Source organism: Zootermopsis nevadensis, unplaced genomic scaffold, assembly GCF_977971745.1.
Source record: "Zootermopsis nevadensis isolate Lab colony 2312 unplaced genomic scaffold, Znev_1.0 Znev_ptg000002l, whole genome shotgun sequence".
Taxonomy (NCBI): domain Eukaryota; kingdom Metazoa; phylum Arthropoda; class Insecta; order Blattodea; family Termopsidae; genus Zootermopsis; species Zootermopsis nevadensis.
In genome coordinates this window covers 10,233,838-10,261,233 of record NW_028259134.1, presented here as the reverse complement: position 1 = coordinate 10,261,233, position 27,396 = coordinate 10,233,838, and the positions used below count along the sequence as shown (strand labels likewise).

The following is a 27,396-nucleotide window of genomic DNA, read 5'->3' as shown; positions in this document are numbered from 1 at the left end:
GGGATGATGATGATAATAATAATAATTCAGATTTATTATTTTGGTATGCTGCATCAACAGCTAATGACCAATTATAGGTAGGCTTGCAGCACAAGAACAAATTTAGAAGTTAACTAATGAATAAAACCAAAAAGAGATTATGTTAGAAATGACGTAGTTATGCTAAACAAAAGAAAACTAATACACATAAGGCAACTAACACCAAAATCTAGTTATGGTTTACTGAGCACCAGCCACGTATAAAATCAACGCCGATATGGAGTACAGAACAATCTCAGCAAAAAATGATAATTATCAAACGTGAAAAGATTAAATATAAAGACCCTAACAGATCATTGCCGTTCAACGGTTACTACTTAAAAAGGCGACGAGAGAACTTCAGAATAACTGACCGGATACATTCTGTTGGTTAAGTAACTATGGAACTAATTTATGTAGTCAGCAGATAATTAATAGCCAGTAAGTTTATGAAGAAACAAGGCACGCGGAACAAGGTCAAAGACACTGTTGAGATCTTAAGAAATTGCGAAACCTGGATGTTAATAATAAACTAAGAGAGTAATAAAATTGAGATTTTAACTAAACTGGTGACAGTAAATATGAATTTAGTAAAACCACGTCAATAAAAATTCAAATAATTAGAAAAATGATCTTGTGTAATAAATAAAGATACTTCTGAAATTTTATTAAAAATCGATGTAGACATATAGCTGTCAACAAAGATACTGTTGCCGTTTTTGAAAACAGGAAAAATATTTGTGTGTTAAATAATTTCAGGCAATTGTTGCTGAGACAAACTAAGATTAATAGTAAATTAAAGAACAGGTAAAGAAATATGTGAACAACCTCTTACAGCGAAAGTAAGAATATTATTAAAGGCAACAGATTTCGGTGGTCGTAGGATTTTTAAGGCCTTGCTTTTACATCCGAATCGGAAATAGGTGTTAAAGGTAAACATTTTCAGTTCTGTAGGAAAAAGGGAAAATCGTCTAAGCGGAAATTGTTATTTTTATTTCTTAAACTCTTATTTCTCGAATGATGTGAATTTGGACTTCCACAAGGATCAACTTTAGGATCCTAAGTTTCTAATATATTCATTAAAGACACACTTGATTATGTTTTAAATACTAAGTAGGTCTATTTCTCTTTTGATGATGATTTACTATGCCGTAGCATTAATACTACTGATGACTAACCTTATGCATTGTTACATTGTCTCTGCAAAATTTGTGTTTTGAAAAATGTATATAACCACCATCCGTCTGGCAGACGAGACAAGGAAGTTAAATATTTAAGAATCAACGAATTTATTATACAAAAACACTTGAACAATTTGAGTTCTTGTCAAACGAATCATTTTCCAGTCAGTAAATTTCATTTTCTTCTTCAGGAATCCGTGAAGCTCTGAGTGCTACCAGGGCAAGAAACTATTATTTTTCACTGCATCAAACAATGCGGTTTCTGGTTCAGCAGACTGTTGTTATACCCAATCAGTGCTTGATAGGTGACCATTTCCCACTTCCGGTCCTTCGTTATACCACGGTTCTTTCTTTTATTCCTGTCGTGCGAAGCAAAGAAAAGCCCCGAGGCTCCGAGGATGGCGTCGACCAGACAACCGCCTGAAGTAATACCTGTGACAGGGCTATCAGAACTTCTGTTCCGGTCAATCTCAGCAACGATGATTGCCGCCATTAAATTGTACATGATATCCGTCACCTCTTCTGCTCATTGGCTGCACAAGGATTCCTTGTTCAGCTGCCTTTATTTACAGAGAGCTGTGTTACCGGCGTCACTCTAAGACATTAGATGTACATGAGCTATTTTTCGGTCTAAGGATGACGTTTGAGATAAATAGCATCAGGTTGTTAGTAATTATAACAAATATAAACAGGGACGATGTTTATAACCGATTAAGGGGTACTCTAAATTTTTATTTTAAATATTTTAAGTAAATATTAATACTGTGTTAATTTATGATATACTGTCCGCGAGGGTTTAGTAAATAAATACTTGTAACGTAGACGACTCTGTAGCAAGTGATGTGCGCATGCGTAACCCTCCTATTCCTGAATGGTAAACATTAGTCTTCAGTACAAAGACGATCTCACCCGTGTTGCTATCCTCTGCCCTTAGTATCGTTGTTTACGTATTTATTTTGTTATTATTGCTATAATTTTTGTAATAGTTCCGGTGTTAAAAGGATTTCCCATTAAGTTTACATCAAATCAGAACAAGCACGACGTTTTTTGAATTGCTAGTAGTGCAGCGTCTGACTTCCCAGGACACTTCTGTTCCGTCTCTAGGCAACCGTAAACGTTTTAATAAATAAATCGACCTGATTGTTGTTTATGAAACTAACCATACGGCGGTAATAGGCCCAAAATAAAAATGTCTATTGTCACTTGTTTTCTTTTTAAAACTAAACATTTTTAATTGAAAGCGGTGCAGTGTTTACTTATTGTGGTCCTGTTGTTGTTTATGGAATTTGTAAGCGATGCGTGAAGAATATTAAGAAATGTAAAGTAAGAGTTTAAATCTTTAAAACCCATTGACCCTTTAAATGGTAGCTATATGTACCAGCTGATTTAACAATAAATAACACTGAATTTTGTAATTCCGGGTTTTGTATAATGTTTATTGTAAATAGGAATTATTAACCTTTATCAGCCACTTGGTCTTTGTACTGGAGCTGTGTTGTGCTTTCTTTGTGGTACGAACTGAATTTTTTAAATTTTACTTAGACTAGCTTCGGCTACAAAGGGTTAATAAAGATTGTGTCTTTACGAAATATTGCTTTAATATTAACAGGTACAGTTTTATGAAAACACGGGTGAGAAACAAGTGTTGTAAATCGTTAAACTGTGGGGAAACAGAGTTCTGCGTAATTTTCAGAGGTGGTCTTGCTGCTCTAAACGAATTCATAGGTCGTAGACCTTTTCTGTCCAGATGAGCACCGCGGTCAGTCGCGTCTGCTGGTTCGGTTCTTACATCGTCCAGCCGAACTGCGGCGTGTCCGCTGGCCTTGCTTGATTGGCTATTGGAACTGGTGGCTGCTGCCTCCCTCTCTCTCGCTCTCTCTCTCACTCTTTATGTACAGTATGTTTCTAATATAATAAAAAGAAGGGCAAAAACTATATTATGAGAGCTAAAGTTTTGTTAGTAAAAGTTTTGGTGCACGTTCTACCTCTGTATATAATGGTGCAAAGAAGTTGACCGGCGATATGGAATATCAATGATGCATGTCGGCCGTTGCTGCCAACAAAAACAGAAGAGACCCAGGTAATTGGATTGTTGGATCAATGTTATGGGTAATGGACAAACACATTCGAATTATTCTCTAGCGTTGTGGTTTCTGGGCTAGCAAATCACCGGTCATGCATGTTAGGTTAGGTTAGAACAACCAGCCCGTGTAGTACGTACGCAGTTAATACACGTCGTTGACTGAGTTACGAATTTGTGTGCTTTTTGGTTTCATTTTCGTTTCACTGCACTTTCAGAATAACTTATGGTCTGAGTTATAATTCTAAGTGCGTGCTTGCCCCTAAGGAGAGATTTTTCCATTTGCTGGCACCATGAATTGCAGTGATACTAACAAGCTGCTGGCGTACGTACTTCTTCTGCCTTTACGACACGTATCAGAGGAGGTCTTTATTTGCCAATGTTGCATGAGCAAGTTTACACAGCTTGCAATCGGATCTAAAACCGCACATTCCATGTCAGCTGCTCTTAGGCTATAAAAATTTATCTTCACTGGGCATTGGTAAGTCATAAAGTTACTATGTAATAGAACAGGTGGCAGATTTTCAATATATTCTGCGTCTGATGTAAAGCACGAAACAAAATAAGATATTTAATATACGAGTAATAAACAGAACAGTTACAACCCAGGAGACAGTCATCGTTGTACTCACCGCCGTGATAACCTCAAAACCTATTAAACATGAAAATGTCTCTTTTTGTTGAGTGGACATTGAAGTTGGCCTTCAAAACGATAACACAGACCAATCAGAAATTATCATTTTAAGACTACTATTGAGAATTAAATGAGGGTGTACTGAATTCACATGGCGTAGTACAGGGAGATTGGCGGGCCCTCGTGAACATGTTCATAATGAACGTTCAGATTCCGGGTTGAGCGACTGTTAGCTTTTCAAGTAACACCGTGCTCCGTGGAATTAGTTAACAAGAGATACAAAAATTATCGAATGTAGGCCTACGGAGAAATGTAGACAGACAGGAAGTATTACGTACAATGGTAAACTTTTAAGAAGTCGTCGTAATTCCGAAATAAATGTCAAACTGGGGACTACAAGAAAAAACACAAAGGAAATCCTTACGGAAAAAGTCACAATAATATAAGTCGGAAATATAGACCTGCACAGTGCATGAAAATGATGAAGTTTAGCGACTCTGTATCAAACACAGATGTTGCTCAACGTCCATAACGGTAATGCTAATGGATTCCCCTATGTGGTTGAGTGGGCGCTTGTCTGGCTAACGATTTCCCACCCAGTGACTTCCGCGAACAGAAAAAAACACGTATACATCTTCATGCAAAGTGCTCGTTATTGTCTTGTTTTAATTAAAATGTAAATGTGTCGACAGATCTTAGTAAATCACTCAAGTCCTTTCAGCGGTTCTCGAGTTGTTGCAGACAGACGCGGCAAAGCAATTTGGCTCGTTTTTTCCAACGTCTAGTTGCGAATGTGTTAACACAAGCTTAAACTATTGAGAACGGAATCGCCAAAAAGCGGATATAACTTGTCTTGCCTGCCTCAATTATGGCATAAAGACAAAGTAGCTACTAGCTCTTACATTTTGGAATGGAACGGACGAAAGCTAACATGTATGTATACTGCGGTATAAAAAAACCAAAACATAATGAAAGGAAATGTTAAGGCCCTTTCTGCTCTGTCACATGACAAAGCTTCCAGTTTGTTCCAAAGACGAGCATTAAGCTTTAATTAATAGTCTTATATTTGTAGGCCTATTAGTCTCGTGTGTTCCATGTTGGAAACTGCGCATTCCTTCATTTCAGGTAGGCTTATAGGTATGATGATAACAATTCAGAATAATACTACTACTTTTTTTTTAGTGTTCTGTCTGACGACAGGTCCATATGAACAGGATCCTTCCATCCTTTTCTCGGACTAGGACCTGTTCATATACGTTCTTGGCAGATGATCCAGAAGTGGTTTGCCATTGCCTTCTTCTGTGTGAATGGAGTAATTGTTGGGATGCCACGGAGAAACCGGGGAAGCCCCCGGAGGAACACTCCGTGTTACCTAGACCACGGCCTTGCCCAACGCGAGTTATAAATTCGGGCACCGCCGGGAATCGAACCCGAAATCCCAGGATTACAAGGCCAGCGTTCTAACCGCTAGACCACCGTGGCTCTAATAATACTACTACTAGGAAAGGTTAAAAAAATCTACACAGTCTATGCCACATGCAGTACTAGAACATGCAGCTGAAAAAGAAGTCGGAGACTGTTTGCCTTACTGAAACACTAATGCCAGAAGCGGTCATAATGGACTGGCAATATTCCGCTTAAAATATTTATGAGAAATAAAGTATCAAAATGTTGCCTGGAATTCTTTGCTCTGAAGTTCAAACAATCCTAAGTCAAGTCAGTATTACTTGAGAGAAAAAAACTGTTTTTTACTGAAAGTGTCCAAAAATCTGCATATGTCATTTGCAGCAATGACACACCTAAAAGACTATATTTCAGCTTACTGCTTACTCTGAAAGTTAAGTTTTTGTATTTTCTTTGTAAGCACACGAATACCATTAGTGACCATGATCGAATGACAATTTATTTTTCTCTTGGAAACATTAATAATGAAGCATCGAGATGAAATCGAAATGAAAAATTCAAAATTAAATCATAGTTATGTAAAATAGAAACCGCTGATTATAATAGTAATAATATGAGACAGCACAGGCTTGTCGGCTGCGCACATCTGATGAAAACCGAGAATTGTAAACAGAATTTCGCTTGGGAAACCTCGTGGAAAGGGAGTCGTGGGGAAAGAGCAGAAATGACAGGATATTTTTAGGGATAACTGTTAAGTGTTTAGGGTAAAAGACAAATTTAAATCTTATATGTTGTTTATATTGTCATTCTGTTAAGAGAAATGCAGTCTGAAGAAACTGTATTGTTCCCCATTAGGCCTTACTTGGGTCGGAGAAAGATGCTTTATAAATGCACTTTGCAATTGCAGCCTATGTAGGCTGTATCAGATTAATATTTGCCTATACTGAGAATAAACTTTAAATACTAACACGACATTGATGGATAGTCACGACTCTTAACGCGGGAGGTAACGAGTTGGAATCTCAGCCGAACGCAATTACCCTGATTGAGGGATTTGGCTTTTGTCGTTTCGTTCAGCCGGACAGACACCAGGAAATAGACACGCACGTTCACTTCCTCGCGGTTCTATTCAAAGTCGTTTAACATTTTATTTTTCGACGTTCAGCGATTCTTAAGTTGAAGATTTCTGTCTTCTGGTTTGTTGCGCTGTGTAGTCTGGTCGATGTATATAAACGTTTCAGAGGTCATACTGCCTCCGTCATCAGCGCAACAACCCAGAAGACAGAAATCTTCATACTCATCGCTGTGAAAACCTCAAATCATACGATTCTTAAGTTATTTGACTATTCCTACGCCTTTTCACCAGCGGAGGATTTATACTGTCGAAGGAGATGAGAAAATGGTCATGAATTGTGAGTGGGTATACGTATTTGGAAAGCAATGTTAATTGTCTATACAAAGATACTAGTATATCGATATTATCCCTAAGAGACTGAGGAAAACTACAAAAATTTCACTCAGAGATTCGATCACATTATATCTCAAATTCAAAGTAATGTCGTCGCCTCTACATCAACCTTTTTTTATCGACGTTAAATAAATCAGGATTTAAAAAATGCCTCTCTTCTGTGTTGTAGCGCCGTGTAGTTTGGTATAAGTTTACCGACGTTTTATATGTGCTTGTTGCCTCCATCATCAGAAAGGAATTTTGTATGGTATCATTTGGTAATCTCTGAAAGTGCACTGATTAGTTAAGCTATCAGTTTATCTTAATTTATTTCGCTGCATGTTGTTATTTTTCACATTTTCGCGTGGTGATGTGTGTGTATGTCGTATATTTAACGACGTAACGCCGAGTACGGAAGTCATGCAGTGTAAAATGAGACATGAGAGGATCATAAATAATGGTGACACTTTTTAAAGTCTCGTCCGGCTTTGGCCTGAGGGACCAAGACCGAAAGGCTGAGTCACGTACCTGAATACTGTCTCTTCAGACAGCGCCTAAGGACAGACTAATATTGGGTCTCAGTGTAAGGATGGGGCTTCATTACTTAGATGACGGGTCATCTGGCTTAGTGCCGGGTTGTTGACTCATGTAAAGCGTGTTTGAATTAGTATCTACAACAAGGAGCAGTTGATGACTCTAATGTGTCTGTTTGTCGACGGATATTTTATGTGCACAAATCATAAAGTCAATAAAAACTTCCGACACTTTATCAAAAGCAAGGGTATAATAAGTTATATTTTTTGCTATAATGTTATAGGCTTACACTATATTTTTCTCTAAGAGATGAAAGAAAAAAGTAATTTCGTAACGCATGCGCCAACTAGAAAATGACTATTTTACGTGTCACCATGAGCTGAGTGGAAGTGGCAGTTATAATGATGACAAGACAGACAGACTCGGTGTTTGACGCTTCAGTGCAAATTAGTCTACGTGGTGAAATTTGTAAAGTTCTAGAATATCTGGTAATTGAGTCACTTTCATTTTTGCAAGGAAAACGCGATGTTAAAACAAATTTCATGTTGGCCTATGAAAGACATTTCGACATAAAGTAAATAAGTATAATGCTTATATTTTTTATGTTTTATGTTTGTTGGTTAAATTCAATCTCACTTTTGATATTCATTATTATGGAATAGTTAATGACGGTATTGGCCTGAAGTTCGAGTTATATGGATCAAATCATGTCGCCCAGTAAAATAAACGTCAATTAAGGTAGACGTTCACAGTGCATAAATATACAAAATATTTTTGTGTGGAGACTGTTACTTAATAATAATGTATACCTTATTCCGGGTAAGATGATAGACGGTCAAAACAAATTCTCCTCTCCTCCCACTCATTTTGAAAGATGTTATTGCCTGTCCTGCAAACATTTGCTTCTTCATTCTAGTATGTACTTTATGCAAAACTGAAATGCTCTCTGCGTATTACACTCTGTAAATGTACAGACAATTCTCTCAATAATCACGAACAGACTCAAAACTGATGTTACCCTTTAAGATGGTGTGAAATAATGATGATGATGATTATTACAACAATAAATTTCATTTTAATAAGCAGCTATTAATTTCAAAACATTAAGAGTTCTGTTTCCCCCTCGAGTGGCTGCCATACAGATAGGCCTGTTTGCAGATGAAAGGTGTGTTACACAAATAAAAGGTGACTGTAGACGTCATGTAGATTATTTCTTTCTGAAAAAAATTGTATGTGAATAGTGTAAGCAGATTAGCTACTATCTAATTTTCTACACAATATTAGAACATTAAAATACCCTTGAAGACAACTGTAAATGCAGATATTATTATCAGCACGTGAAAACCTGTTCTTGCAGACTGTTCGTATTTGCTTAATGGCTCAGTGTAGCGTAGGGTGTGGACTGGAGGCATCTCAGGATAGTGCCCAATGGTGTGCTGTTTTGAAAACGGTAATGAATTTTCGTTTTTCATAATAGTCGAGAAATTCCTTGGCAAGATCAGATCACTGTTATGTTTATATTGATCTTTTGGTTAGTAACGCCGCTGCTACCCTAGAGATGGAGGCAGTACGTTCTTCCAAATCTACTCATAGGTCTACACGTTATTACTACCCAGAAGATCAAGTTCGACATCTTCACCGCCGTGACAATCTCGAATTTGATGAGTGAATATTATGTCCTCAAAGCGTGTACTCCATGGAGTTATTTAGCTCAGCGCATTTATTTAAGTTTTATTGGCAAGGCCGTATATTTTATTCTCAGACAAATGTTTAAAATAATGAGAAATTTTCGTTATGAACAAATTGTGCAACAAAATTCATCTTACTTAGACCTACTTAGGCCTACTACGAAGAAACTACGTTTTAGAACGGTGAAAATACATACAAGTTTACTGATCACAAGCAAGACAAAATGATAACATTCTCTCGATTACTGCATGAGTTAGGTTATTTGCTACTTTTATCTGAATACAAACTCCGGTTGGTTTATCCGAATCTCTCATTACCACGATATGTTTCCGATTCGTTGTGATATGGCCTGTCTGTCAGCATAATGTAGATCCTTCCAGAAATAATTTCTGTTACACCGTTATGATTGATGTATTGTCAATATGTAATGTAGCCCAGTGCATACGGTCGATACAATAAGATGTTATCATGCGTTAGTATACTGTGCCCTGCGGAGGCGTTCCTTTGCGGGCCCAAAGAAGGTTGCTCCAGAACCATTATCATCCTTTATAATAACATTATCATGACGAAATGCTTTCTATTCAACGACGAGAAACAAAACAAAAGCCATGAAAATCTCTCATAATAGCGAAGAAAATGGAACGCCGAGAGAAAAGAACGCTAAAAAAGAACAGGCTACCTTGCTTCCAATTGGAATGGAGCTGGACTAAGGGGGGGAGGGGGTCATATTGTTAACGACAACACTTTTGAATTGTGTTCCGCGTATCAATAGTCATTTGTCATGGCGGCTGTATTAATCACTATACATAGGTTTCATAATATTTTCTCAATATAAAGGCCACAAAGCTTCAATTTGTTCTACCAATGTACCCATTGTCCGCTTCAATAGGACGCCTCTAAGTTAATAAATTAAAGTGTGCTACCGTTAGTTTGGAACTGGTAGTTCAGTGGTGGTAAACTTAGTCCATGGGCCGTACAGGGCCTCGAATCTGATAAACTACAATTATGAATTAAAGTATTTAACTCCTTGAAGCATGGTTCTCTCTCAGGAGCTAACAGTCGCTGAGATGTTTATGAAATTCGCCGCCATTTATGGAACCAGAAACTTCATTGTCATGTTCACAAGAGTTGGTCCATGTCCTTAGTCACATGAATCAGTTCGAATTCTCATATCATACTTTTTTAAGAGTCCTTCCTTATAGCCCACGCCTTGGTCTTCCTATTGGTGTCTGCGTTCAGGTCTCACGATCAACATTGTAATCCTACATGTAAGCATTTAGTCCATGCGTGCTACGTGCCTCACGCATCTCTTCCTCCTAGATCACCGTAACAAAGGCAACTGCGTATTTTTGGGCGCTGTAGCCCAGGAAGTGTAAAACCTTTTCAAAATGGAACTCTGCTCTTGTTGGAAAAGGTTTCTCTTCCTGAGCATTCCCGCATGAAGTGAAAATTAATATGAAAATTCCTGTGTTCAATGTGGAAGGGAATATTGAAAATAACACTTTTACAGAAAGTGAGGTGCTTGGATGCTTTTTTTCATTTTGTACTGCATGCACTCCCAACTTTTCAACCTGGGGCATATCTAAGAAAAAGCATTAGTGTTATAAACGTGAAAGGATTCATCCATCGATAAAATACGTTATGCACAATTAAACTGCCCGCATGCGCACTGGAAACAATCATGAAAATCTACTCTCAGAGTCTAATGCACGATTAAATATGTGGATATAACAGCGTGTAATTGTGTGACAAAAGGAATCTTATTTGAAACGGAAAATGTTCTTAACCCTAAAGATTCACATCCTATAACCAGTGCTTGTCAGGTGTTTACTAGACTCTATTTATGATTTATTAACGACGCTGTCAGTACCTGTACTGTATAGCGTCGAATGTTTGGAAGAATAATGAATGATGGATGAATTGGAATGACTGTGGAAGGAAGCAAAGATTTGAACCCGGGAGCTCCCAAATACGAAGCAGGATTGTTAGCTACTAGGCCGGTGCATTCAGGGGCATTATCAATAACACTGTTTTGTGCAGAGAGCAAGCTAGAAGTGACTGAGAAAAATTCTGAAGCTCATAATCTCTTAAGATTTATACATGATGTGCCCTGACTACAGATAGGCCACGTGATCGACAGATGAAACCTAATACATGACTATAAAATACAGTTCGTAATAATTAATTAAAATGTTTTATCCTGCGTTATGATTGGAATTGTTATGGCTCTTAGACACGTTGCAGGCCCTTGAATGCAAATTAAATGAAGACCGCAAATTCACAAAGTTGTAGAAAACCAAGTAGCCCAATAATTATAGCATTTCCATTAAAATATGTGGTTCCGTTTATTTATTTTGAAATTGTAATAACATTTAATTGTAGGCCGACTTGTTGATAAGCTTATTGTTGCTGTGTGGTTAATCTGTCTCAATGGAAGTGTGTCACTGACAGGTGGAAGCTGATAAACTGGGATATCGTATCAATGTCCGAACTCCGGACCGTCCACTACAAATCTCAGTTCACTGGCCAGAGCTTGAACACGGCCTGCCGCGGCGAGAATTTCCATCTAATCGCCTGAGGTATTGCACGGCATTTCGGGAGCTGATGGTTAATAAATTCCTCTCCTTCTGTTGAAAACGAAGTCATTATCGTGTTCACAAAATGTAGCCACTGGAAACTATCCGGCTGGAATATCGTTAAATAACTTAAGAAACAGTAACTAAGGTGTACGTTTACTCACCCCTGTAGACTCTTCTCTCTTTGACTGCAGTGTTTCAGTGAATCGCCCGTAACTTGTACTAAGTTGATTCCATGTGAATGAAAGTTCTTTTTTCACACAGACGCGTAGGAAACTTTTGAGCATTAATGACAAAGTAATTTTAACCAATATCTTTACTGACTTTAAATTAATTTTAATGAATTGAACCTATGTAGGCCTAAATGTGAATAGGTCCGCCTGTTATTGGATGTAGGCGGCCATTAATTTAGTACAACCCGAACTGTGCATCTCCAGCTAGCATGATCGTTCCATGAGATAGCAACTTTGTGGCCCCACGTGGCTTCAGGCAAACAGTAAGGAGAACCGCCATTACAACTGTGTTAGACGAATCTGCTGCCAATGCAATCCACTGCGAACTGAAGGGACGAGATTGCTGAGAAATTCACAGACAGAGATACGAAGTGTGTGTAAACACACACGGATAATTTACGAAACTATTAGCCTTTCTGGATTTTGATCAAGTTTGACATGGGGGGGGGGGGGGGGGGGTCAACAGTGAACATTGTAGGGACATTTTTTTGATTCTGTCAGGGTAGTATAATTACTACTTCAAGTGAAGCTCAACTCGAAATTTATAATTATTCTCAAAATCTGTCGCCGTATAAAGCAGGTAGGCCCTACATACTAGCCTAATATGTTTTAGTATTATCAGATCATCTACGCCTTGATCTCCCGAGTAGACGTCTTCTCTTCAGATTCTCTGAGTAAAATGTTCTCATTTCTGCCATGGGCTTCATAATCTGCATGTCTCTTCCATCTAACCCTCCTTGTTTTGGTTACCATAATATCTCAGCCTAAAAGTTACGAAGCACCTCGTTATACGGTTTCCGCCACCGTTCTCGTGGACGTGTCTCTACCCACAGCCCTGACGTCCGTCTACTAGCGCACACGGCGTCACATTCCAGAAGACCGCTTGGAATGGTGGTCTATTTTTGACCTGGTCTCTTTTCCCGTTCTGTCGTTTAGATGCTGAATAAATCATTTCAAAAGTGTAATTTAAGTGGTCGAGACATATTTATAATCAGATGTAATTACAAGTGGGCCTACTGTAAGACTGCTTTACATATAGTTACTTAAGCAAGATGGCTGTCTTCTGGCTTGCAGCGTTGTATAGTCTGGTAGACGTTTACCAACGTTTCAGAGATCCTTGCTGCCTCCATTATCAGGGTAAAGAAGGGTAGATTTCTACATGACTACACGACGCTACAACCCAACATTTTCATACTCACCGCCATGAGAATCTCAAATCCTACACAGTTAATTAACCGTTTTAAAACATAATATTTGGTACAAAATCTTTTTGATATTTTATACAATCTGATTTCGATCCAATTGTGTCTAAAATTTGCACTGGGTAACCTGTTTAACGTTATGTGTTAGATCCCCCCCCCCCCCCCGAATAAAATTTCTTATATCTGATATTTTTAAGTAGTGTATTAAAAATCTTTCATATATGTCAATTATTCTGACTCTTTGACTGTCATGTGTTCGTACAGCACTATTATAACATTTTTTTGTAATTAGAATTAACAGCCCACATGCTTATTATGATATTGTGTCGTTGTGCTGATAATTGTGTAATAAATTCCTGTATAATTAATTTGTGTATCTTACTTGCCACATAGAGAAAACACTTTATATTGAATGCAATGAAAACAAGATAATTTGAATTTTAAGATATAATTGCCTATTAATTTACCGGCTCTACTAATAGATTTAATCTTATAATTTCAACCAATGCATGACTACACAGTTTTTAAGCATAAATCAAACTAAGTCTAGGTCTGAAAGGATAAATTATGCAAATTGTGTTAATTTTATATACTAAATATGTAGTCCATGTAATCTGACCTAACCTAATATAACATGACATTGCGTGACTTAACATTTTATTTTCTGCATTATTCATAGAAACTCATAGCGGCTAATAAATCAGAAACTATAGAATTAGCTGGAAGGTTCGTGTGGTCAGAGATTGTTAATTAGTCGCTGCACAGCAAAAGTTAGAGGAAATTCTCCAAAAACACTGTCACATATCGGAGGATGGTCTGTGTGTCAGGCAAGGACAAAATCCTTGGAGCGCTGGTGTTCTAATGAATATGCAAAAGAAGACAGGTCTGTCACCTGGCAGATAAACCAATAGAGTGTGTAACTTCTTAAATATTTGTTGGCTACTTCTAATGCTTTTGTGCATTTTGACCTGTTTTGCCATACTACATGACTTTTCACAGAATATATTTAAGTCCAAAACACGAATTTTTAAGAAAATGTTGTTTTAGAACACAGAAACTCGACAAAAATGTCGATAAGACATTTTAAATAATAAATTGGAGCAAATTTGTAGGCCGAGTGAGTTGCATGAAAATATCTTGCTTGTAGATTAAAACATGATCCTTTTGTAAAACATTTTTATTCAGAAATGATATGTGTAGCCTATAAAATCATGCAATATATAGAATAATAAGTGTTGCATTTCGAAGCATGTCCTCTCCCCCTTAAAAGAATTGGGGCTCCATTTATTTTAATAAATTTGTCCAACTGAATTATTTTTTTTACTAAAGTCACAACACTTTTCCACAAACAAAAAAATTCATTTTTTCTCTTTGGATCTGAAATTCGAGGACGAATTAAAATAAAACATGGTGGTGGTCAAGTGATTTTCCGAGGTTGAAATGACCCTTATGGAGGTTCCAGAAGTTCGGATTGATAATTTACCTTAAAAAATAATACGCAGTTCGCATTTGGACAATCGTTTTATATTGTACAACAACATTACGACCTCGTGAAATCAAAATTAAACTTCACGTTTGATACCAGAGACTAGTACACAATGGATTGCATACGTGAAATGTGGAATTTTATGCAGAGACAGATCGTAATCACAACAACTAATCCTGAGTCAAACATTTGTCATATGTTAGCAATTACAAACCTGTCCACATAGAGACACTTTAAGGTTATGTAAGGCTGTCTGTCGGACATTGTAGCAGTGTAATGGATATTAGGGTATGGTTTACTGCATTATAGGGCTAGTGACCGGATTACTACACGTAAGTAGTAGGCAGCATAAATTGTTACCGGAAGAAAAAATAAAGAGAGGAATGATAGCAAGATGTTGGAGTGATAATTAGTGACAGCTTGATAACAGACACAGCTGACCTCTCTGTTCAACCCTTTGAAACCGAAGCACGCCTAATGACATTTAGTAAAAATTAGACCGTACCGCAAAGAAACCAGAACTTTTTACCATTACAAAGATGAATTTGTTAATTCTATATAAGGAAATAATTGCTGCTTCCAGTGAGAATCATACGAAACCCATAAATAAAAAATTGTCAGTGGAACCACGGTTCCGGAGAATTTGACGTAAATACGTCTATACGGAAAGGAAGTTTATATATTGGCTTTATTCTAAATATTTCCTTTATACATGCTTTACAATTGAGATAAGTTTGATTAAGACATTGCTTAATCAACTTGAATTAGTTATGCTTAAGATGGGTCTGTGGTAGCTGAATTTAATGTAAAGTAATGTAATGTAATGAAATGTAATGTTTTATAGGTAACAACAATGCTGAGTAAACAGATGACGTTTCCTAGGTAACATAACAATGAAGTTACACTTTTTCGTTTCCATTTTTCGTAACACATTTTTGCCGAATGACCCTTCCTCATAGACGTATTTACGTCAAAAATGATAAGTTGTTAAATTTTGAAGCAGGTAGAATATTCAGTTATCATAAGGCTTTAAAGGGTCATTTGAGTTTAGAATATACCTGTAAGTTACAACGTGACACTTATTAACTGCCGAAAAAATAACAGGCCTACCAGACTTCATATAAGCATTCAACCGTAACTTCCACCGACTGAAAACTAAGTTTAAAACGCAGTCCGTAAAATGTATTTAGCAATCTTATCGTCTTTGAGGTCGTTTTTACACAGTGCTGCTTACTTCAGACTTACCGACGTTGCTTTGTGGGCGTTGCAAGAAGCATGCACGAGTTAAAATACTTCCATCTAGGATGCCGAATCACAAGAGTCTGTAAAAAAACCTTAGCTGGCACTGTTTCGCCTTAGAATTTAAAATAAGGCAAGTTAGAAATTACAAGTACTTCACAAAGGAAATTGCACCTGGCAGACCACCGACACTTTAGCACCGCTGATCCTCTTAGCTAAGAGAGATCGAATCTGCGGTTACATAGGTAATGGCCCAGAACAACAAAGATCCCGAACTGTTTGAATCTAAAAGTATAAATAAAGTCGCTGGTTCCACGAGTAAGTGGAAACAGAGAGCTGATTTTATCTTGTTAAAACCTGAGCTCTTTATTACTGGCCTTTTATATGCAGTATGTATGTTGAATGCTGTATTTATTTTTATTTATCTACTCTTAGCACTTTCATGCGTTATTTGAACAAAGTTTTAACAGTGAACACACAATTATCAGGCAATATATGTCTGTCCGCATTTTATATTTAAAAGCTACTGAATAAATTTCAGTTAAATGTTATTTGATATGTGAATTAGTTACTGAATATTGCCCTACTAGTTTACTTTCGGCCTGTAGTTTAAATTACATGAGAGGTCATACCATAGGTAACTCGACTTCTCACCCCAGAAACCCAAATGACTTCTAGTGGACGAGTAGATTTCTCCCATTTCTTTTTCGTTCTTCCCCTGCTAAATATCATTCCGCTATTGTTACTCGTGTGCGACAGCTCTGATCAAATAGCACATTTTCATACTCTTAATTCCGTCAGCCTCCCCCCCCCCCCCCATTAGTTTAAATTATGAGAATGACCTTTAAATTGTGAGGTAGTTAACCTCGTTTCAGCCTGTCTGAATCTGTCTAACGATGCATTTTATCTGATCGGTTCTGCTGTATTTCAATGTATGAAGTATACCACTGAACCACGAAAATAATACAGAAGGCTTTATTCTTCATTCTTTCGGGCTAAACCGGTTAACCCCTCCAGTATATATCACAGATGAAAATAAAATTCGCGTAAATTTATTCGCCAACGCTGAAGCTGGTATCTAGACACGTACATGGCGCAAATTTAAAAAGGTTACATAACAATATGCAAAGATAGAAAATAATTTGAAAAAATAATTCAGAAAATTTTCGTGCTCTATATAGACGACCAGAAAACAAAACAACAGAACTAGCCAAGAATTTAGGCGCTTTCGTGAAAATCTTTGTGCGCCATAATGACCTGCTTCCAGGGATCCTTGTGGGAAGGACCTGCCCTAGCTTAAGCTGTTTGTCTTGGTACCTTCGCTCCTTTAATTTGATTTAATTAGATGTTTTGTGTAAGCCTATGCATCCATGTTTGAAACGTCATCATCGATTCCTTCCATCTTTTCGCCTCCGCATTTCTAAGTTTCATAGGCCTATTAGTGAGTTATATCGTAAAATAGCAGGAGCAAAAGTGGGGCTATATAAAACATTTCAGATACACCTCGTCAACTTTACTGAAAGGTTTCAGTGGGCCTATTTGTGTGAATATTTTCTACTTAATGAGAGTTACAAAGATACGCGTCTGCAGCGTCCCGAGAATCACAGGTGTAACTTACGCGTTCTCTACAGTACGTGAATCTGGACCCGCAATAAGAAGTGCCAAAGACTGACTGCAAGTCTGTTATCAAAGTGAGACTCGTAATAGCCTATTATTGATAAATGTCGTATACTAACTTGCGCTTTGCTTGTGGCATGTACATGACTAATGTTAATTATTTCAAATGAATGTAATTTTATACAGACCTACCTTAACTGTGATGCTTAATAACCGATTGGTCCCAGTAATTGTAACTTAACTTCGATTATTGTATGTTATTTGCACGCAGATCTAATACAGAGAACGAACGTCTTGTGCGATTGTCGTGTCTCTTAAGCTACGTGTGCTGATTTGAACAAAATTTAGTATTTGGGGTTTTAATTAAAATGTTATCACTGTCGGTTGAGTGTTAGGTAGCCCTAGTTATATGAATATCAGTAAAAGTTCAACAAGATTGGAAGAAATATTTCGTAGAAAAATGGTAGGTGTATTTAGCATAAAGTATTATATTACTGAGCTATTTAAATTTTGTTTGAAAAATACTTTAAAGTCATATAGGCCTACACTTCGGCTATATTCAACGGAATGCCATGTAAAGAATACTGTCTCTATATAGTCTTACGCATGCTTTGTTCAGTATCGTTATCAACCCAAGAGATTATGGCTGACAAGTTAGTGACGTTTCCATGTTTCTGTTTAATTTTTCTAAAAAGTGTAGCCTAGTTTTAGCTTCAGTAAATTTACACCTCAAGGTCAATATGGAATTTAAAAACAAGGAATTCGTTTTACCTTCGTGAAATGCAGGTTTTCACACGTGTTTACAAGTATCACGTGATTATCGTAAGCCCTATCTGTTGCTTGACACCAATTGCAGGCGTACTATCATGTTTTATATAAAATATTCCAATTTATAGCACTTTTCAGCAATGTTGGGCTTACTAATAAATAGGCCATATCGACGTTTGCCTATATCTAATCCAAATCTAATATGCATGTCTGTGTTATGCGTGCCTTAGAAACAAGAAGTTCTGGGAAGAATTATGACGCTTGTAAGTAAGCCTTCAGTGGCGTAATGTTTATACCACGTTTAACGAAAATCTATCGACTTTCTTAAAATTTATTAAAGGACTTATGCGTTCAGACACGTGTGCGTTGACATGATACGGTATGCGTATCAAAAACAAGAAAAGTGGCTTGTCATTCACACACACAGATTTTTATTTGAGAATTGGTTCTTCGTAATTGAACGAAAGAACATCCCTCAAAGTAATGGCCATGCACTCTCATAATCCCTCTTATTTCCTTTTGTCAATCCCGAGACAGAGACCTACAATTTTTTACTACGTGGAAGTGGCTCTCATCGCATGTAATAGCTCCTAATTGAGTTTATATTACTGGGTCTGCGTCTATCCCTGATGGTGTAATCGCCGTTGTCGCCGCCACGAAGTCGGTCCTCATGGCAGAGGTGGGTGGCCGCAGTGGCGGCATGTTACTGTCGCTTCTCAGTTCAAGACGTTGAGTCATTTCTTCTTCTGAATACACTCATAGAAATAACAAAGACGACAGCATTCGGATGCAAAATGTACAAGTAAATTCAGCCGAAAAAAATAGGAACAGGTTTTTGTGGGTTTTACTGTAGAGGAAAGGTGCCATAGGCCTATATGGAATACTCTCCTAATAAGGAGTACCGTTACATTGGGGAAACAAAATGTGATAACACTCTAATGAACCGTTATGTATATTCTTGGATTAATTGACGTGAAGTTCACTGCTCGTGCTTGTTCAGGTAAATTTTGTTCTTTGGTGGTACTGTTTGTCGACGGTGTCTGCTGTCACAAAGAAGATATTTTGTGCTGTAGCGTTGTGGTCCATGCAGAATGTTGAGTTGGCGCAAAAGGGGAATATTTGTATGTGAATTTTACAATTAGGTGGTTGAAAACGTTTGTACAGCGCGTTTATCAATTTTAAGTGGCACTGAGTTCCATAGACAAATAGCACAATTTTGTCTATATTGTATTTTTAAATAATGTATATTTTTAAAACAAGGATCGAAAATTCGTATCACATTCAAACACACTGCTATGATATATCGTAGCATACACATTTTGTAGAATATTAGGCAAAACTATATTTAAAATTAAAATTTTACTCAAACAGTGGCTTATTTTATATATTATATTGTGACGTGTTGCCGTGAGAGCAGCACAACAATGTCAATAAACAGTTTAGTTGTCTGTTTATAGTCGGATGTAGCAGAAGTGTGTTGTAGAGTAGATCATTTTGTGCTGTAAAAGAAGTTTTAGTTTTATTAAATTGATTATTGCTGGAGGACATCGTGGTCTGCTACCTCGAATCCGATCCGACTGTAAACTTGGTTGGATTGTAAGATGTTAAGAATTGCGTAGAAGGCAAGGATGCGGAGCTTTGAGATTTAGCCTACACCTAAGCTTCTTTTGATTGTATGATCCAAAACTGAAGAAACAGCGGTAAAATAAAACCGACTTCTTGTCTAGAGAACCTCACAATGACAATGACCACTTTTCGTTCTCAGACAAAAGGGATAAATCCCGGCTCACGTACGTCACTACGCCTACAAAAACATTGCTTTTGAATGTAACAAACTTAGCTACCAATTGCCTGTCTTCAAAGGATTGTGAGAAGATTTTCAACGTGGGACATTCTTAGCATCCCACACCCGTCTTTAAAGATGAGGATGCCACCTTAATTCATTGGAGTTTGAAGATGGTTGTCTTCTGGGATGTTACGTCTTGAAGTCTGATAAAAACTGATCTACGATTCAGACGTGCTTACTGCCTCTATCATCATATGTAATTTATATTATCATTTTACTTGCGTCACAGACGGGATTCTGAGTTCCTTAAATTGGTCCTCACACTTATTCACCAGTGACCAAGTCGAATGAGAGCCAGACTGCTGTCGGTTTCTTTAAGTACGAAAAATTCATTCACTAATTAGTTTAATTGCTGTCATATGTTCCTCCATTGCTGTATGTTTTATCTGTGACCAAACCTGCTCGTTTATACAATGGACATTCTCTTATAGTAGGAACTACTCTTTGTTTTCCGGAAGTCTGAGTTTCGATCAACGTTTGTTATTTGATATTTTCTCAGCTTTTCCAGGTCATGTTCGATACAAATGCGTTATAATCATCACCTAGGTCTACTGGCCTAGCTGGTAGTAAAGGAAATGTTTTATGGCAGCCAGTCTTTGTGTGGAGAGAGTTCTTAATCTTACCTGTTCGAAAGTACTGGCGGTATAATAAAAATAACTTTAAATCTGAGATAATCAGAAGTCTGAATCATTTGGTTATAACCTATTGCTGCTGTTGGTATCCAATAATGAAAAGTCATGTTGCAGTTGTTATCGGTTCTATTGGTCAAGATTTGAGGGAGGCGGAGTACCTGAGGGCCCCAACGGGTGACCAACTAACTTATTTTATTGTCAGCGGGGGGCAGATTGGTCGACGGCTGCTACTGTAAGACTGGCGACCCGCCTTCCCTAGAGCCACAATCAGCACACAAAGCAAATACACATTACCATCTATAAAAATTGACCGGTCTTAATTGTGAGGAGGTTCATCAACATGTCAAACAAGCGAAGCTTCGCTTTTATGGCAGCCCGTAATAATGAACAATGCCCCCAGGGGCTGCTACGCCGTCGCTCAACACCTAAGCTCTGCGCGAAGGCGGAAAGACTTCCATGTAGTTTGCATTATTTGCTGTGAGGCCATTAGTGTGATTATACCAAATCAGGTAAAATGTTTGTTATTTCGAAATGTTTCATTTGTAATGCCCGAAGGTGAAGAAACTCGTCCATTAAAATACTTTGAAAACAGTTAAATTAATGATGTTTCTTTGGTGCCGACCGCTGCGCTATCTTCCAAGAACACTGGAAACCAGCAACTGGTTTGATTCCGGGAAAGAACTTCTGTCTCTTTCGCTCTTCCATGTATGACGTCACGTTACTGTGTGATGAGGTGGGGTCGGCAGGCGTCGGTAGAGCCATTGGTGTTTTGTGCGAGTGTTTGTGTCCCCTGATTGGCTCACCACCGGTACAATGGTGGTGGAACCAAGAACCAGTAGTGGGGGAAGTTGTCGGTGTTCCTGTCCCAGACTGCAGTGGTGAGGGCCGAGTGTTAGAGTTGCGTCGCTGGCAGGCCGGCCTTCCGAAGTAAACCGGGGTGAGTTACGGCCCAGGCAGGCCAATTTGTCTCTCAGTTCGATAAGTGTTTTTTTTTTGGTGCGTCTCTCGCCATTGCCCTCACATCCCTCCCCTCGAGTCTATTTTGTGACACTGACGTCATTATTCGTTTGTCAACAGTCGTGATTATTTAGCATTTAGTATGAAATGGTCTTTTAGCAGAACCTTGTTTTTCTCTGTATTTAGGCGGTTTCAACGTGTTTTGTGACTCATTTCACGAAAACCTACCGTAAGTAAACAGAACTTCCATAACTTTCTTAAACTGCAACTAATTGCCTAATGCTTTCTGAGGACAGCGCATTTTTATTAACAGAATAACTCGAACTGTTAAGCGATCACGCTATTAAGGTTTATTAAAACTTTGGTTGACCTAAAGTTGCTTTTCGGATGACTGTGTGCTATTCTGAATATCTTCTATCAGAGACAGATGAACATGACTTGGAAGCAGGTGTATGCTTATAATGCAAAAATGTGCATTCATGTTACACAGTCGACATAACAATCGTGGACTAAACATTGCAATTTAGAAGCGAAACGAATACTAAAGCTAAGTAATAAAATTAAATACAGGCAGTAAAGCTGACTTAATTTTTTTTTTTAAATTTTACCAGATAAACAGGGATAGGCTTATAGGCCTAGTAGACTACATGAAGTGTTCCTTCAGTCAGTTGTTTCGATACGTAGCTTACCACTAAACATTCTTAAGACATGACTGCTTTTTGGCCCACGAAAAGATGAGTTTTATTAGAATGCCCGCATATCTTTTGGACAAGTAGACTATTAAAAATGAATGGATTATTGTAGCGCTGTGCCCACAACAATTTAAGTCAATAATAATACGTTTCTGTTCCCGCCCACTACTTGAGACACGTGCAACACAATTCTACTTTAAGTTTAAGTCTGTCAAATCGGGCACATTTGAAGAAGCACACTTTTCGCTCCTGAACTGTGTATAAAACGCTTACTTTGTATTCATAGAAATTTCTAGAAAATATATCGTAATTATGATATTAAACTGTTTGTGTTCCATCAGTATCGATTTGACTGTGCTTCCCTGTTTCACTGATCCACGGGAATTGTGGAAGTATAACTTTTGTTGTTAAATGGTGAAAGACTGCCTCAAGCTGGGCCCTTTGTCTATTATCCAGAGGTTAGGCTTGTGAGTTGAAACGGAGCGGCGGTAGACTGATTGATTGAGGAAACCCGAAAGGACTTGAAACGTGCTATCGCAGTGCCAATTTGTTCACGACAGAATGTCACATTGACTGACCTGGGTGCGAAGCCGCCGTGAGACAGGCGACTAACCGCCTGAGCTATTGCACAGCCCGTATAACTGTAGACGTACAAATTTCCTTCCTGTGATCTTGTTACTTGGCATGGGGGTTGCCGATAACGGAAGGTTAATAATAATATCCGTCCCTGCGAGGTGAATGTGCCGGGTGCAGCCTTGAACGTGCGCAAATTGCCCGTTTTGTTGCACTTTTGTTAAGATGGGGGATTGGATTCAGTTCGTTTAAGTTAGGTTCCAATTGTGGGGTTTCGTGAACACGAGTACATAAAAGAGAGAAATTTCCTTGACAGCTGAATAAGTATCAAATCTTTAAGAAGAACTGTGCAGTATGGAATTAGGTATTAGTGTTGTTCTGAGACTAATGGATCAGTGTTTCAAACACGGAACTAAACTAATAAACTTTGATGACAACCTCGCGCATTGTACACAAGTAAGCCTAATTGTTTCTGTACCCTGAGTGGTTCCTTCTTGGGCTTCCTTTGTCCTTTCAAGGAATTTCTGAAGTAGATGTTTTTATGACCCCAAAAGTTGTAATCTTATCAGCGACACTCTAATTAATGGAGTAGGCCAAATCAGGACCTATGTCGCTACCTAAGTGTTAGCAAATCTACTTCGTATTGTGGAGGTTTCCGACCTGAAGACCGGTCTGTCGTGGTTTAGACATCAGTTCAGGCAAATGCCTTAAATTAGTCTAGACCACAGCCACTTCCATCCGTATTAATTCTAAATCATTATTAATCTTTGACGCTATCTAGTCTGATGTAATTTACTTATGTATTTATTTATAATTTATTTAACGATGATGTTTCAGTAGCGCAGACTATATAGCATTTGATGAGATAGCGACTGCATAGATATAAATAAATCATTAACAAATAAATAAATTCATATGGGTTAGGTACACAAAGCTAACATAATGTTGAATACTAATATTCAGATAATTATGACTGTGTTAGCTGTATGATAATGATGGAAAAAGACGAAATCTTAGCAATTTGAGGCTGCTGACTACATAGAGTAAGGCTGCGTGGAGCGAATCGGCGGCTGGTCGGCACTCGACAAAGCAGTCACCCGCGACACGGCTGTACCCGGCATCCGAGTCGGTTGTGCTCACGTGCATTATGTCCCCCAGCAACCAGGGGCTAGAAAACGAGTGGATTAAAACCCTACTTTTAGTGACCACCTCTTTCAGAGGAGAGTTGTGCAAATATAATGTTGCCATTGTAAGAATACGCTGTTTAATTTTGAAATTATTTATGTAGGAACTTTTTGAAGCCGAAGTTTGTCTCAATAATAATAGGCTATTTCAATTCATTCCGTACGTCAAAGAGAACATAACACTTTGCCTTAATAAAGACAATATGGACTCGAGTTTTATACTGTGTCGAAATTATAGAGAAGGGTCATTTTGAGAAGCTAACAATAGCTTAGCTAGTCCGGAATCTCCCCACCTTCTATAGAAAACGAAGGTTCTAACGTGTTTATAAGCTCCATCCACAGTCCCTGCCTCGCGCCAGATGAAGCCAGTAAACATCCTACATCACTGTTTGTCTAACGATCATCTCTATATAATCCCCCCCATAATGGATTTAATCATAATAATATTTGGAAAAAGTTACCGATAATGGAGTGCTTCGATATGCATTTCCTTTCCAACCTGTTGTCACTTCTTCCCTCTCAGTTTCGTATATTCTCATCAACAGATTTATTAAGTTCTCAGATATGTTTCCAACGTCCAAGTCGGAGGCCTTATGTAGAGGCCGTAATAGGGCTGTTTTGTAACAAACTATTTTGTTGCGATGACAATTTGTTAGTACCTCGCCCAGCACCCACGCTAGAGGACCACCCCTTGTCGACTGTCGGTTCAATATATCCTCCATATTTGGAGTCCGTCTCCTCCATCTGTAACCTGAGGGCGCGCCATGTCATGGTGACAAGAGACCCAGGTAACATAGATGCGGATTATTTTGCCATCAGTGCCTAATATAAAGAGACTTGACTTTTGCATAGACCACTAATTAGTAAGGGCTACGTTTAATAGTTTACAAGAACAGTGATCTTATGCAGTTTCAGTCGAAGCCTCCTGGGGGCAGGTCAGTGGTATCTGTGATGAAAATTAACGGCACAAACCCCAATTACTTTAAAAGGGGTCCAGAGATGAATCAACAGAAAACCATGCAACTAGTACAAAAAATTCTGTAAACTGAAATCATCCCGTGATATGTCCAGTGCTGCCGTATGTGACCCTAGTGGGCTAAAAGTACCGGGAAAGAGCTTTGCCACAAGAATTTCTCATGCAGGTACAGACCTATATAATCTTTTTACCGTTACTGCAGAGCAGGCAACTCGTTACTTAGATACAGTAACTGTCGCCCCAGAGCTCGCATTAGAGTGCAAGCCTAATAAAATGTTCCCTTCAACGCCATATTTACAGAACATCAAGCCACGGAAAGTAGACCAAAAGAATTTTTCGTGCAAATATCGACAAACTTACTCCATAAGAAACACTTAAAGTTTTAATGTTATAAAAAAAATTCATTCAGACAGATAACAGCCTGATTTAAAAGACTGTTAGGTACTTTAACATTTGTCAGTGAAAGTTGAATAATTTATTAATTACTGACACGTCGTATGCAAATGCTGGTATAGTATCTCATCATGAACCACGGCCACTTCCTTCTAAATATCCAAATCATCATCCACAATGATCCCATCATTTGACGCCATTATGCTATATGCCGTTGGAAAAACATATTTAAATAATATGATTTGAGGTTTTCACGACAGAGGTAAACTTCAATCAGACAACACTGCACCACGACCCACAAGACAGCCATCTTCACATGAAAAAACAGAAGGTTCTATAAGCCTGTCAGTTTGAAACTTCTGCATCTGTTTAGTGTTTCTATTCACTTAGGAGTTCTCCTATCCAGTGAGAATCAGCCGGATGACAGGCTCATCACTGTATGAAGTTATGCGTCAAACGTCCAGTTAGAACACAGAACCGACTTCCTCTGCCGACTGCACTGGCCATCGGTTGCAAATACGCGTCATCGTTAGTGCCTACAGTAACCAGTAGGGCCATCCGAGTTTAACTTCTATTTTAATATCCTGCAGTAAAAGAGAAGAGCCCGTTTAGCGTATTTTGAAATTGCATTGTCTCTCCCCAGAAGACTTAACTTTCAGTTCTAAGTAACTGAAAACGTATAGAGTGTCGTCTATAGAACGCGGATATAATAAAAGTATGAATTATTTAATTGAGTGGGATTTGAGGTTCTCAGGGAGGTGAAACTGTCGGTGTTGTCTTCTAAATTGTAAAGCCATGTCGAATTGCAGGCAAAAACAAACGTTTCCGAGAAACATACTGTCTTTATCTTAAGAACATCAGAGTTACAACCCAGAAGATCAACACTGACAACTTAATTGAGTATTTCTTTAGACAATTAAGAGGTTAAATTGCCCGATGAGTTATTGTTTATTAACTTTGTCAAAGGTACTCGTCGGCCTAAGCCTAGGACAGAAGATTAACATAGGCCTATGTTGAAATGTAGGCTACTTACCCTTTGTTTTTTTACCTTATTTTATTAGGGTACTTTCAAATATTATGCAAACTAAAAGAGGAAATTTCGTTATTTCACTATATTTTATTTGAAGCACTTTAAGTATTCTGCATAGGCGATGTGAACTAGCTTGACTAACTGTCAAAATCCTACATTCCAAAGGGGAAATACTTGTATTTCTTGCTGTTTATAAATGCTATTTTAAGCCTGCTACGTCGCTGTTTGCTATTGTGATTGTCGACTGTGTTTATTATTCATGTCCATGTTAATGCCTTTCTACGAAATTACATAATTCTGTTACTTTTGTTTGCTTACTTGTGGCGCAGGCCTGGGTCTTCTTCTGTCTGAGTCAGAACGAGTGTGGGTTAGAGGCAGGTGTTTATTGTGGTAAAATGTGCCTTCGTCATACACATGCGATTTAAATGTCGTACTGCTGAGGTGTGGTTTCAGGAGTCAACTGCTCTGGCGCAGAACACTGGCCTATACGTAATTTGTTTTAGTTATGGCTTCTTTAAAGTGAGCTTTTCTAATTTTATACGGAAAGTGAGAATAGATTATGGTCTTCTTCGTTGTTCGTGCTTTTTGATTATCTGCCACCCATAATCTGAATATAGCCACCACGCAAAAATGGGATTGGAAGCCACATAGTGGCATTTTGTCATGACATTTTGTTTGTAGCGATAAATGTTAAACGAAAGCGTAGACGTGAGTTTCTTAGGTAACGTTTGTACATTTCAAACTAAAGTCGTAACAGCCGCTTGAAGTCAGTAGGCAGGCTCAAGAACCCAACTCATTTACTCGTCTGTGATAAGTGAAAAACGAAGGCCAACGAATACAGAAATTTTAAATAACTTGCGTTTCGTTAATATTCTCTTCCGTTCTCCTTTTATTTTTATTTTCCCTCAGATATGAAGCAGTAAATATGTAACGATAGTGGGCATTAGGAATTTGTTAACGTTTTTGGTTGTGGGGATGCTGGATAAACCTTAGAATAGAATATGA

The 27,396-nt window shown here is 38.1% G+C and overlaps 1 protein-coding gene across 3 annotated transcripts in view; it reads left to right on the top strand.

Annotated features, from left to right (window-relative positions):
* al (aristaless related homeobox) overlaps positions 1-27,396 on the top strand; it is a 149,348-nt gene that overhangs the window by 38,696 nt on the left and 83,256 nt on the right. Inside the window, exon 1 of one of the 3 annotated variants that reach the window (XM_022072040.2) lies at positions 21,419-21,523. The exons of 1 other annotated variant lie outside the window; for it this stretch is intronic. The gene's annotated coding sequence lies outside the window, so the exon portion shown is untranslated. Of the gene's footprint in view, positions 1-21,418; positions 21,524-21,553; positions 21,773-27,396 lie in introns of those variants that run through there. One more of the 3 variants, XM_022072041.2, reaches the window with a different exon arrangement.